General features: G+C 45.6%; 1 protein-coding gene across 3 annotated transcripts in view; it reads left to right on the top strand.

The window, feature by feature from the left end:
* DOK4 (docking protein 4) overlaps nucleotides 1-12,937 on the top strand; it is a 61,163-nt gene that overhangs the window by 872 nt on the left and 47,354 nt on the right. The gene's annotated exons all lie outside the window — the stretch shown is intronic.

The following is a 12,937-nucleotide window of genomic DNA, read 5'->3' on the forward strand; positions in this document are numbered from 1 at the left end:
CAGTATGATAAAAACAGCTGGGGGGAATAAGAATTCAGGATTAGCTCTTGGGTTTGGAAAAGGCTGGGCAAAAAATTATTTTTACAAGCTGTCTGAAGCCATTTGAGGTGTAGAGTTTTGACACTTGAAATATGTATTGTTAGGACCCACTTTATTTTTGTGTTGTAACCTGCCCTGGGACCTTAGGGTGAAGGGCGGGTAATAACAATAACAAGACCAACAGTAATGTATGGAAGTGGGAAGGGGCAATGGCATAAAAGGCTGTTTTTGAGTCATTGGTGTGATAATCTGTAGGGTGTGGTTCTATGAGTGAACTTTCCCCAGATGATCTAAGGGATTTTACAGGTCTGCAGAGGGACATATAGTACTGTCTTTCCTTGTTGCAGAGGGGTGAAATAGGCCACTTTGCTAGATCCCCAAAAGATCAAGTAACAATAAATGAACACAGGAGTTAGAAAATAATGCTAAACCACATAGTGTTTTCTTTTCAGTATGGAATAAATGAGTACTGTATGTTTTCAAGGTGGGCAGATGAACAGCCAAGTATCCATTTGCCTAGAGACTTGGTCAGTAGACAAGGCAGATCAGCACTGTTGCAACTTCTCATTATTTATTTAAATATTTTTATATTGCCCCTTTGTCCAATAGATTCCGGACCCAGGTGGCGCTGTGGTTAAACCACTGAGCCTAGGGCTTGCTGATCAGAAGGTCGGCGGTTCGAATCCCTGTGACGGGGTGAGCTCCCGTTGCTTGGTCCCAGCTCCTGCCAACCTAGCAGTTCGAAAGCACGTCAAAATGCAAGTAGATAAATAGGAACCGCTACAGCGGGAAGGTAAACGGTGTTTCCATGTGCTGCTCTGGTTTGCCAGAAGCGGCTTTGTCATGCTGGCCACATGACCTGGAAGCTATACGCTGGCTCCCTCGGCCAATAATGCAAGATGAGCGCGCAACCCCAGAGTCGGTCACGACTGGACCTAATGGTCAGGGGTCCCTTTACCTTTACCTTTACCAATAGATTCCAGGGTGGTGAGCAACACAATAAAACCATAGCATGAGCAATAAAACCATAGCATGAGCAATATAATGTGAGGCTACAGTTAAAATATACAACAGACACAGCCAATACACAAATTAAAATGTCTGAGAAGATGGTACTAACTTGGTGCTTTAAAAAAATAATATAGGCAGCAGGCAGGTTGGACAAGAAAGGACACTTCTAATAAGAAAGATGACTGGAGAAGAGCTTCAGCAGAATATCTCATGACACAGGCAGGCTCACTGGTCGTGTCCCTGCGGCCTAACACAGCAGAGCACATTTGGCTTATTTGTTGGTGGTAAAGGAGAAAACAGGAGTGGTGGGATTTTGCTTTGCTTTGAGTGTTTCTAGATGGGGTCTTAATTTGGAAATGGGACATTGGCAGCCTTAAAAAAGGTGCTGTTTTTTTCCCTGGAAATAGTAGATCTGAATGAAAGAAAGAAATATGGACCGACGTTTTAATGCCAAGGACATAGTGCAAAAATCTTGCTTGCATGAGGAGCACCGATTGCTCAATGAACACTTCTATAGGTGTCCTTTATTTTTTCAGTATAGTTGCAGTCAAATTCAGATTTATTAGTAAGGTAAGCAAATACAGGCTGTAGCCAAACAGAAAGACAGGAATATAAATGATACATAAGAATCATACATAAAGATAAAAACTTGACCTATACAATAAATAAAACATACTTTTTTTTGAGGGGTCTTATATCTCAATGGAGGGCACGTGGCCTTTGTCTGAGCAGCTTTCACTGCAAATTTAGCTGTATTAGACATTACCTGTCAGAAGCGGACAATAGATATTTATTCTTACCACTATCACTGAGGATAGCAACCACCACTAAAAAGATCTCTAAATATTTTTTCCAGCATGGTGCATGCAGCTTTCATTATAGCATATAGTGGATGGTGTATTCTATTGTATATGCAAAAGCACTGGTCCCTGGGAATTTTTTGGAACTGCTTCCAGAAAATTAAACTACAGTGTGAAAACAATAGTACAGGAGTAGGCCATCTGAGTAGTGAGAACTGGAAGTTCTGCTTTTGCTTAAATCAATTTTATTTACTGGGTTGTATCCAGAGTTAGTCATACTCAGAAAAGACCCACTGCAATTAATGGAGATGACTAACATAGGTCTATTCATGTTGGGCTGTCTACTCTGCGTAAAAGTTAGAATCGCTGAATCATAGAATTGTAGAGTTGGAAGGGACACACCAACCCTCTTCAAAGCAGGAATCGAAACCAAAGAATCCCTGACAACATTTGCCCCCCCCCCCCCTGGGACTCTTCACATGCTTTGGAGGGCAACTCATAGGTATGTTGGAAGAAGATTCAGGACCAATAGAAGGCAGTCTTTCTTCATGCAATGCATAGTTAAACTATGGAACTCACTCCCACAGGAGGCAGTGATGGTCACTAACTTGGATGGCTTTAAAAGAGGATTGGAAAGGTTCATGGAGATTCCTGGAGAAGAGGGCTATTGATGGCTGCTAGCAATGATGGATATACTATGCCTTCATGATCAGAAGCAGCAATGCTGGAAACCACAGGGCTTCTAGTCGGCCCATCTGGTTGGCCTCTGTGAGAGCAGGATGCTGGACTTGATGGGAGATTGGCCTGATCCAGCAGGCTTTTCTTAGGTTCCATCCTGACTCTGTTGGCCCTACTGGCTGGGCTTGTTGGGTGTTGCAGTTCAAAACATCAGGAAGGCACCAGGTTGGAGAAGGCTGGCCTGCCGACTTTGGAAAACAGTTTTAAGAACTGGTATTCAGTCTTCAGTGTTACGTTTTACCACCACCACCATCAGTCTTGCTTCCCCAAGATTGGCAAGAGCTGTAGGTTTGAGAAAATGCTGAAAGTTCTGCTTGGGGATCCCTGGCTGCCTCACTGAACTTGCTTTCCTGGGGAAGGTTGCTTGGGAAACTCTTGGCAGATGAAATTGATTAGACTTGTGCTATAGACCTGTTAATTGTCACTTAAGTGTTGCGTCCTCTGCAAAGCAAGCCAGGAAATCAGTGGCTCCTGCTGCCTTGCATTTTGCTCTGGATCAGGCCAATGTTTTACTGTTCTCTGTTTTGTGTTTGTTTGATTTTAGTGGCTTTAATTGTGTGTTGTTGTTTAGTCGTTTAGTCGTGTCCGACTCTTCGTGACCCCATGGACCAGAGCACGCCAGGCATTCCCGTCTTCCACTGCCTCCCGCAGTTTGGTGAAAATTTACAACATTGGTCAGACTCATGTTGGTGGCTTCGAGAACACTATCCAACCATCTCATCCTCTGTTGTCCCCTTCTCCTTGTGCCCTCCATCTTTCCCAACATCAGGGTCTTTTCCAGGGAGTCTTCTCTTCTCATGAGGTGGCCAAAGTATTGGAGCCTCAGCTTCACGATCTGTCCTTCCAGTGAGCACTAAGGGCTGATTTCCTGCAGAATGGATAGGTTTGATCTTCTTGCAGTCCATGGGACTCTCAAGACTCTCCTCCAGCACCATAATTCAAAAGCATCAATTCTTCAGCGATCAGCCTTCTTTATGGTCCAGCTCTCGCTTCCATACATCACTACTGGGGAAACCATAGCTTTAACTATACGGACCTTTGTTGGCAAGGTGATGTCTCTGCTTTTTAAGATGTTGTCTAGGTTTGTCATTGCTTTTCTCCCAAGAAGCAGGCGTCTTTTAATTTCGTGACTGCTGCCACCAGCTGCAGTGATCAAGGAGCCCAAGAAAGTAAAATCTCTCACTGCCTCCATTTCTTCCCCTTCTATTTGCCAGGAGGTGATGGGACCAGTGCGTTACAGTATATCTTTTTTGCCTTGTTGTTGATACCATGGTGTACTAACAGGAGGCAACTGCCTTGCTGAACCTAAGCAGGTCTGGGTCCGGTCAGTGCCTGGGAACGCCTTGGGTTCCCTGATGGAAGAAAGGCCGGGTGTAAATGTAACTGAATAAATACATTTTAAGGCACCTTGAAGACGAATAATGGAAAGTCAGTACCGTATACTGTATTGGTTTTTAGAACAAACAGTGGATCTGTGAAGCATCCCATATCAGCCGAAAAATAAGCCAATGGGCACCCATATTGCCCCAGGGCACCCCAGAATCTGTGTTATGAAAAGCTGAATTCTGTGACTTGCACGACTTCTAGAAATTGAGTGTATTTGCCAACTGTTCTCTTACTTTTTATAATTCTGCTGGGAAATCCTTTGAGATCTCCTGAGTGGCAGAATCCACGTATTTAGAAGAGGGGGGAAATGCAATTGTCCTTAAGGGCTGCTATCAAAATTGCAGGCTTCTGTGTTTCCTTCAGCCTTGATTCTTTTCATCTACAGTGTGTGTGTGTGTGTGTGTGTGTGTGTGTGTGAGAGAGAGAGAGAGAGAGAGAGAGAGAGAGAGAGAGAGAGAGAGAGAGAAGAGAGAAGAGCCTTGTTTCAAAGCAAGCCCTAGAAGGACATAGATTAAATTCCTTTCCACTTTGGGAGCTGTTCATTCTATCTAAGGATCGTTCTGGAGAGATGGGGGGGCCCTTCCTGAGTCCTACAGCTGTCTTTTTCACCCCCAAAACACCAATAAAATCCCACTGGCATGGCAGGCTGGGACTTTGCATCTGGGAGACAAGAAGTGGGTGTGCGGTGGTAGCTCAGATAAGATTGACAAAGCTGCTCTGGCAAAGGGAACAGGAGATCTGCTGGCTTTTACTATCCCAAAGATAACATTGCAGGGGAGTAAGGAAGAGGAATGTGCTGCCCTCGGGCAGATATAGCAGGGCTGCTGGTGGGGAGCAGATAAGATAACCTCCTCCTTCTTTGCTTTGTCTTACAGAGTTATTTGTTAACCCCGCAGGGCGCCTCTGCGAGAGTGCTTGTTCTGAAAACAATGTAAGAATGTGTGCGTACACACAAACACAGAGACCTGTGGCTGCTTTTAGCTACAGGTGAAGAGGAAGCTCAGGTGAAGTCAAAGGCATCACATCCTCCTGCTCTTAGCAGAATATTTGGGGCTGGTTTTTACCCCCCCCCCCTGGCTCATCTGCATTTCATTGCACAGTTAAACGTGTAAGCTGCCCTCTAGACATGTGGGTCCAAAGGGCAGAGTGGTAATCTTGTGATTTCTAACCTTTTTGGTTCACACTTTAAAATTAATGTGAATAACATTGTGTTTTAATTGTTGTAACCCACCCTGGGGAGCTTAGAGTGGAGGGCAAGTAATTAATAATAATTATAATGGGCTTAAGCAGTGCCCCCCCCCAATATCTTCCACTCCAAATCACCAGCTATCCGGCTTCTGTTACACATGCATTTATGTGTCATGTAGGTATGACCTTGTAATTAGAATGCCTTGGACTAGTTTTGTACCAAATTTCTGAATGGGGCAAAACTAGCTCAATCATTGGTGGGGAGCATTCAATGTGCCCCTGTTTCAGGGGAAGATGTACAAATGCCCAGTGCTTTGTTTTTGGGTGGGTAGGTTTGTTTGTTTGTTTGTTGTAACAATGTTAGTGTCTTCAACGACATATGTACCTAATTCCAAGGCTCCAGTAACTGGCATAGTTATTTGTGGCTGTGACACTCTTCCCCTTTCTCCAAGGGAAGCTGCTTGCCTGAGCCAGAGCAGAGCATATGCAGAGCCAATCCTGCTTATCTTTGGCTGGAGATGTGCTTCATGTGCCCTCGGAGCATTTTCCCTGGGATATGTTTTTGCCAACTGGCTGTGAGACCATCATGCGATGGCATGCAAGGGGGAAAGAGCCCTTCGTACGGGGAGCTTTCCCAGGATAGGCAATGATGTAGCTGTAGCCTCTGCTTGCGGGGTTTGAGAAGGGCACTGTGGCCTGTGGGGGACCACCTGGGCAGTGTTTGAAGGGATGGGTTGGTTGCTGGGCATCAAGAGCACATAGTTAAACACGGAACTCCCTCCCACAGGAGGGGGTGATTGGCAGCAACTGCAATGGCTTGGACAAATTCATGGAGGAGAGGGCTTTCGATGGCTACTATACATGATGGCTATGCTCTGCCTCCACAACTGGAAGCAGCTTCTGAGTACTGGTTGCCAGAAACTGCAGGAAGGAATTGTGCACTTGTGTTCAGGTCCTGCTTGCTGGTTTCCTGCAGGCATTTGTGGGTCACAAATGTGAGGCCAGGATGCTTGACTAGATGGGCCTCTGGCCTAATCCAGCAGGTTCTTCTTGTGTTCTTATGTTAAGAGCTGATAGAACAGTTGCGGGCCAAACATATATTTAATTTACACGAACGTCGTTAGCCTAGCGGCACCGTGGTCTCAGTTGAAATCAGGCGGGCACCTACAATTGTGATATTTCCTTGACTGTTGAAAACATTTTGCCAAGCATTTTCAGAGAATTAATTTGATTCACTGTTGGTCCTTTTGTTCTGTCTATTGTGGTTTTGTAATTTTATGATGCTCTCATCATTTTATTATACACTGCCATGAAATTGTTGTTTGTTTGTTGAGTTTGTTGTTTATAAACCTGACCATTTGTAGAGGTATACTGGGTGCTGTCCCGGAGTATCAAATTTCCTGGTGCTCCGGCCTCATCTAGGCACCTTTCTTGGAGCAAGAGAGATGCCACTTCAACTTCTGGATACCTTTTTAAATCACATGAGTTATGGCCACAAACATAAGTGATAGTTGTTGAGATTAATGCTTTCACTCTGGACTGCTGCTCCTCCTGGCTGGTAAAAACTAGCAGGGAGGGGACAACTGGCTGAGCCAGGGAGGTGGTTCCTCAGGGTTCATTTTTTATCCTCCATGCTGTTTAACAGCTACAGGAAACCACTGAGTGGGGGGTCACCCAGAGTTTTGGAGTTTGTTTTCTTGCCTCAGTAATGGACTGGATAAGAGCCAATAAACTGAATCTCAATCCAGATAAGACTGAGACACTGTTAGTGGGTGGTTCCCTAGACCGGATGGCTGGGAGGTTGCCTGCTTTTGATGGGGCTACACTTCCTCTGAAGGAGCGGATACATAGCTTGGGGAAACTCCTGGATCCTTTGCTGTCACTTGAGGCTTAGGTGGTCTTGGTGGGGCTGAGTGCCTTCCAGCAGCTTCAGCTGGTGGCCCAACTGAATGGACATATTTATGGAGGATGGGGCTATTTGTAGCTGCTAGTGATCATGAGCTCAAGGATCAAAGACTGTTGCGCAGGGTGTGTTTGTGTGGTGTGCAGAAAAGATTGCACAGAGAACTGGTTGGACGCTACCGTAGTAGCAGGATGCTAGACCAGGAGGACATTTTGGAAGTGGTTTCCAAATGCACGGAAATGAGGGTCCATGGAAAAGAGATTGGAACCACTGTGCTCCTTCCCCCAGCCCTGCTGCTGCTAAGAGCTAAGCTATGGTTTGGCTTAGTGTGTCACTTGAACCCAGGCTCGTGGTTTGTTTCCTCCAGACAAACACCATGAGGTGTAAACTCAAGAACAAACCTTGGTTACCTCAACAGTTTTGACTGTAGGCAGACAAACCACGAGCCAAGTTCAGAGGGCATGCTAAGCCAAACCATGGGTTTAGCTCACCTTAAGGACCCAGGTGGCGCTGTGGGTTAAACCACAGAGTCTAGGACTTGCTGATCAGAAGGTCGGCGGTTTGAATCCCTGCAACGGGGTGCGCTCCCGTTGCACGGTTCCAGTATAATTTATATATAAACACAGCAGCCTAAGAATCAGGGAGCAGGTAGCTCTAGCTAACATGGAGCACAATAGTGTGAAGTCTATGTAAAGTCCTGAAATAAAAAAGAAAATGGTATTCCAGATTATTTATTTAATAGACCATTGTTATGCCTGTTCAGCATATGATAAGACATGGAAGTGGGAGCACAATGGTTCCTTCGGCTGGAGAAGCAGAGCATATAATATATAGATATAGATTATATAAATAAATCTTGGTCTAGCCCAAGGAGAAGGTTACCCTTAGAACAGTGTTTCTCAACCTTTTTTGGGCCACAGCACACTTGTTCCGTGAAAAAAATCACGAGGCACACCACCATTAAAAAAGTTTAAAAATTTAACTCTGTGCCGCCCTATATTATAATTATGACTGTAAGAAACACTTGCCAAATATTGCTTTCCGGCGGGTCAGTGCTGCGCATTGGTGGCCGCCAGGCTCGTTTGCACTGAGCTTTGGGAAAGAGGAGGAGAAATATTGCTTTCCGGTGGGTCAGTGATGCTTATTGGCGGCCGCCAGGCATGTGACAATGCAAATCGCCCTTCTCGTCGCCGCACGTTGCAGCACACTAGTGTGCCGCGGAACAGTGGTTGAGAAACGCTGCCTTAGAAGGTACACCTGACACTTTGTATAACTCCTGTTGCGCTTTTACCAACACAGCATCAGATTACAGAACTGTACACAAAACTGGGTTTTTGCACCAGACCAACCCCTCGCGAGGGATGTAGTTTTAAGAGAGACCCAAGAATCCCAGCCATGACCCTGAGGTCAACCTAGGACAGACATCTCTGGATGCAGGCTCAGAGAAGGCATGATATTTGTGTGTGTGTGTGTGTGTGTGTGTGTGTGTGTGTGGTGTCTGTGTATTTTGTCCTGGAGTCTGCAGGCAAAGAGAGGAGTGTTTGGCTTTGGAGTGAATCTGTTAGTTTTTGTACGATTATCACCGCATGAATTATTTAACTTGGAGACTCTGCAACTCATTGTAGGAAAGGAGGCTCCAGCTGGGCTGACGCCTTTGGTGTGTTGATGGAGGCGGCATAGAAAATCACACAAGGGGGCGGAGAGGTGATTGTTTTCAGGCAGGGTGTGTGGAATTGCTCTCTGACTCCTAAAGAGACTTTGGTTCAGAGAAGATCAGAGCAGCATGGGGAGGGTGAAGCAGCGGGGTGGAGGGAGCCTGAGTTTGTTCTCAAAATGCATCAATTCAAGGTCATCAGCTGGAACTGAGAGGCAGCGGGTTTCTCCAAGGGAGCCCTCGGCTGGGGCCTCTGGGATTTGCAAGGGGAAGCTTCATGCTTCTGAGGCTGGAATTTGATCTAGTGATCTACTCAGGAGAGACTTGAGTGCTTATAGATTCATAGAATTGTGGAGTTGGGAGGGACCTCAAGAGCCATCTAGTCCAACCTTCTTCAGTGTTTTCAGTCTTCTGCCACCCAACCAGCTGTGTGCCCTTTTCCAAGACGCTCCATTACATTATCCCACCCACCCAGCTTTCAGTTCCCCACCCCTAGCTGGCATTCAGTGATCTGTTTCTTCTGAGCATACAGCGTCCTCACTGGCCTGTTTTATGGCCTCTTTAGGTTTGCTTCCTGAAGGGTTATTTTAAATTTTATTTAATGTATGCAAATCTTGGGGCATCCCCAGAGCATGTTGATACCTCCCTCTTGGTTCTCAGTAGCCTTGCTTTGGCTACAGTTCTGTCTGTACTCAGCCCTGAAGTTTGCTATTAAAAGGACCGAGAGGAGCATGCAACATTGTCCCCTGTGATTGGCAGGCAGTTTCAGCCCTCTGGATTGGCTGTGCTTGGTTGAACTACAGTCATACCTCGGGTTGCGTCCACCGCGGGTTGCGCTTTTCTGGGTTGCGAACGCAGCAGACCTGGAAGTGCTTACTTCCAGGTTCCGCCGCATGTGCAGAAGCGCTCTATCACGCATGCGTGAAAGCACCACTCGGGTTGCGGACTTTTCGGGGTGCGAATGACACGCTGGAACAGATCGGGTCTGCAACCCAAGGTACCACTGTACTGGGAGCCTGCCTTTCTACCTCTTTCTAGTTGCTGCACTTGATATTCATGTTCAAGCCTTTGTCTCGGGCCTTTCATTTCCATGCAGCACCCTTGGGTGGCTGCCATTGCTCCAGAACCACAAGAGGGCCCACCAGCGCGGGCAGGTGCCTTGGGGTTCCCCAAAGGAGGCACATCAGTTTGTGAGCCGCTGCCTTTTTAATTCCCTACAATGCCCCCAAAGCAGGAGTCCATGGGGGCCCCTCCTCTAGTGCCTCCTGCAGTGGTGTCTGTGAAAGATTGCAGCAAACATCCCCTCCGAAATCCACGATGCACAAGGGAGGATATGCTTTTTCTGCTCAGTTTCTGTTTGCTTGGAGAGTTCAAAGGGCTTCCTGTATCCTGTGTCTGTGAATCCCAACAACCCTGTAAGACAGTTTAGTCTTATTAGTATCCTGCTGACGGAGCGGCGGTATCTTGCCTGTGGCCCCATAGGAGTGATTTCAGGACAAATATGAGATATAAACTGAAAAGAAGAATATCCTGGCTGTTAGCATCTTGTTCTCACAGTGGCCAAACATGGTTAGTGTTTTAAGTCCTAAAGGGCTCAGGCCCCAAATACTGTAATTGAAAGACTGCCTCCTTCCCTACAGACCCTCTCAGGGGCTGAGATCGGCAGGTGGGGCCCTCTTGGTAGTTCCTCCGCCCTGAGAGGCTTGGGGGTGAGGTGGCAGTGGTCCAGGGGGAGAGGGCCTTCTCTGTGGTGGTCCCTAAAGGTGAGGAACTCCCCACAGAGGTGCATCTGGTACCTTCATTGTACAGCTTCCAGAGAATGCTGAAGATGCGCCTCTTTACAGATGTACCTTTTGACACTTGAGGTGTATGTTTTCATGACCCACCTTGTTTCCATGGTAGTTTAGATTAGTAAGTTGTTTATATTGGTTTTTGTTTTTGTTTTTTGCAAATCATTTTTATTTATTTTACAATGATACTTTTCAATACAATCTTTTTTCGTATATAATGCATTTTGGCTTTTTAGGGCCATGGCTTCCTTCAAACCTTCCTTATGATTTTCTATTTTTCCATTCACATTTCTGTATTTTCACTACTTAACCATTGCATTTATACCATCACCTTTAACACATATAAATTCCATCTCTGCAAAGATTTTTATATCTTTACTTACAAAGCATCTTGCAAACCTACCAACGTATTTAATTGAGTACAAAAGTCTTTCAAAAAATTTACAAATTTAGTTCAGTCTTTGTTCTTGGATTCTTCCTGTCATTTTAGCCAGTTCCGCATACTCCCATCAACTTCGTGAACCATTCTTCCTTTGTTGGTAATTCCTCTTGTTTCCACTTCTGTGCTAGCAAGATTCTCGCTGCCGTTGTTGCATATTGAAATAATTTAATATCCCGTCTATTAATGTCTGTACCTACAATTCCCAATAGGAAACCTGGTTTTTTTGAATATGTATATTTCAACATTTTCTTCATTTCATTATATATCATGTCCCAGAAGCATTTCACTTTCTTACATTCCCACCACAAACAAAAATAGGTTCCTTCCTTTTCCTTACATTTCCAACATTTGTTGTCTGACTTATAAAGTTTAGCTAATTTAACTGGTGTAATGTGCCACCTATACATCATTTTCATAACATTTTCTCTTAAAGCATTACACGCTGTAAATTTTATTCCTTTCCATAACTTCCAAATTTTTTTTTATTTTTTTTTAAAAAGATTGGTGTTTAGATTGGTTTTTAATGCTGTAACCTGCCCTGGGATCTTAGGTTGAAGGGGGGAAGGTAATAAATTGATAAATAATAACAATATCAACAACAACTCCCACTGGGAAGCCCACCAGCTCTTCTGCTTGTGATTCCCAGTAACCAGACATACTGCCTCCGACAGGGGAAGTAGCACACATCCATCACAACTCTGTCCAGTCACTGATAGTCCTATCCTCTCTGAAATTGTCTAATCCCTCTTTACAGCTGCCAAAGTTGGCCGTAGCAGATTCCATTGTGTGTGTGTGTGTGTGTGTGTGCGTGTGACAAAGGCCTTCCTTTTCTCTGTCCTGAATCTTCCAACTAGGGATGTTCTGACTGAATATGGCTCCTCACGCCACCCCCACAGCCCCTCCAACGCCCGGACAACTTTTCGTTTCTGGGCCTGGTGATTTGGCTCTCTGCAGGCATTCCATCTGGCAAGGCAAATCCTTGCCTTTTTTTTTTCTCTTTAGAGGGCGAGTTTCCAACCACAAGTGTCCTTAGTTTCCCGAACGCTGTGTGGGGCCCTGGCTGCTCACTACTAGACACTGCTGTTTTGGACGGCTGCCGGTGGCTCTTGCAAGAGAAGCCTTTCCAGCATTCCTCCTCTCTGGAGCCGAACAATGAAATCTGGAGCTCTGACCTCATTGCTCTCCTGCTCACTTTTGGATCAGTGCAAGTTGGTTTGGGGGAGGCCAGTGTCAGAAAATGCCCGTTTTTTTAGGCATTGCCCTGTGATAATTTGTAGGATGTCGTGCTATGAATATTTTATTTTATTTTATCGATTGATTGCATTTATATCCCAAAGGACTTAAGGTGGCATACATGGTTCCCCCCCCACACCCCTCATTTAAGCCCCACAACAACCCTGTGAGGTAGGTTAGGCTGAGAGACAGTAACTGGCTCCCAAGATCACACCCACTTAGTGGCCAAGTGGGGGATTTGAACCCATGTCTCTCCCAGGTCCTAGTCTGACACTTTAACCACTACACCACACTGGCTCTCTAATGAGTAAAGTTTCCCCACATGATCCAAGTGATCTTACAGGCAGTCTTTCAGGTAACCTGGTGACCATTATGGATCAATGAAAATTGGTGGAGGGCTGATTCTGACAAGCGCTTGCACTCCACTTTCTCTGCATATGGTTCTGCTAAGCGTGATTTAATGAGTCTAGGATCCAGCTCATGAGACCACCCAGACAAATGCTGGAAGGAGAAAACACATTATGGCATTAACCTTGCTGTGTGCATACTTGCAGAAACCAGGCAGGAAAATTCATTGCACAAATATGAACCATTCCACTGGAGCCTGAGGGATTACAGTCAGTGGGGATTGACTAGAAAGACATCTGGAGTAGCCTCTGCACTGGCAGGGCAGATGGGAGTTGTAGTCTGAAAAATCTGGAATGGCACTGGTTTGGGGGGAAACTGGATGAGAGTGATGGAAGAGCACCCCTT

The sequence above is a fragment of the Zootoca vivipara genome, chromosome 6, assembly GCF_963506605.1.
Source record: "Zootoca vivipara chromosome 6, rZooViv1.1, whole genome shotgun sequence".
In the NCBI taxonomy this organism is placed as follows: domain Eukaryota; kingdom Metazoa; phylum Chordata; class Lepidosauria; order Squamata; family Lacertidae; genus Zootoca; species Zootoca vivipara.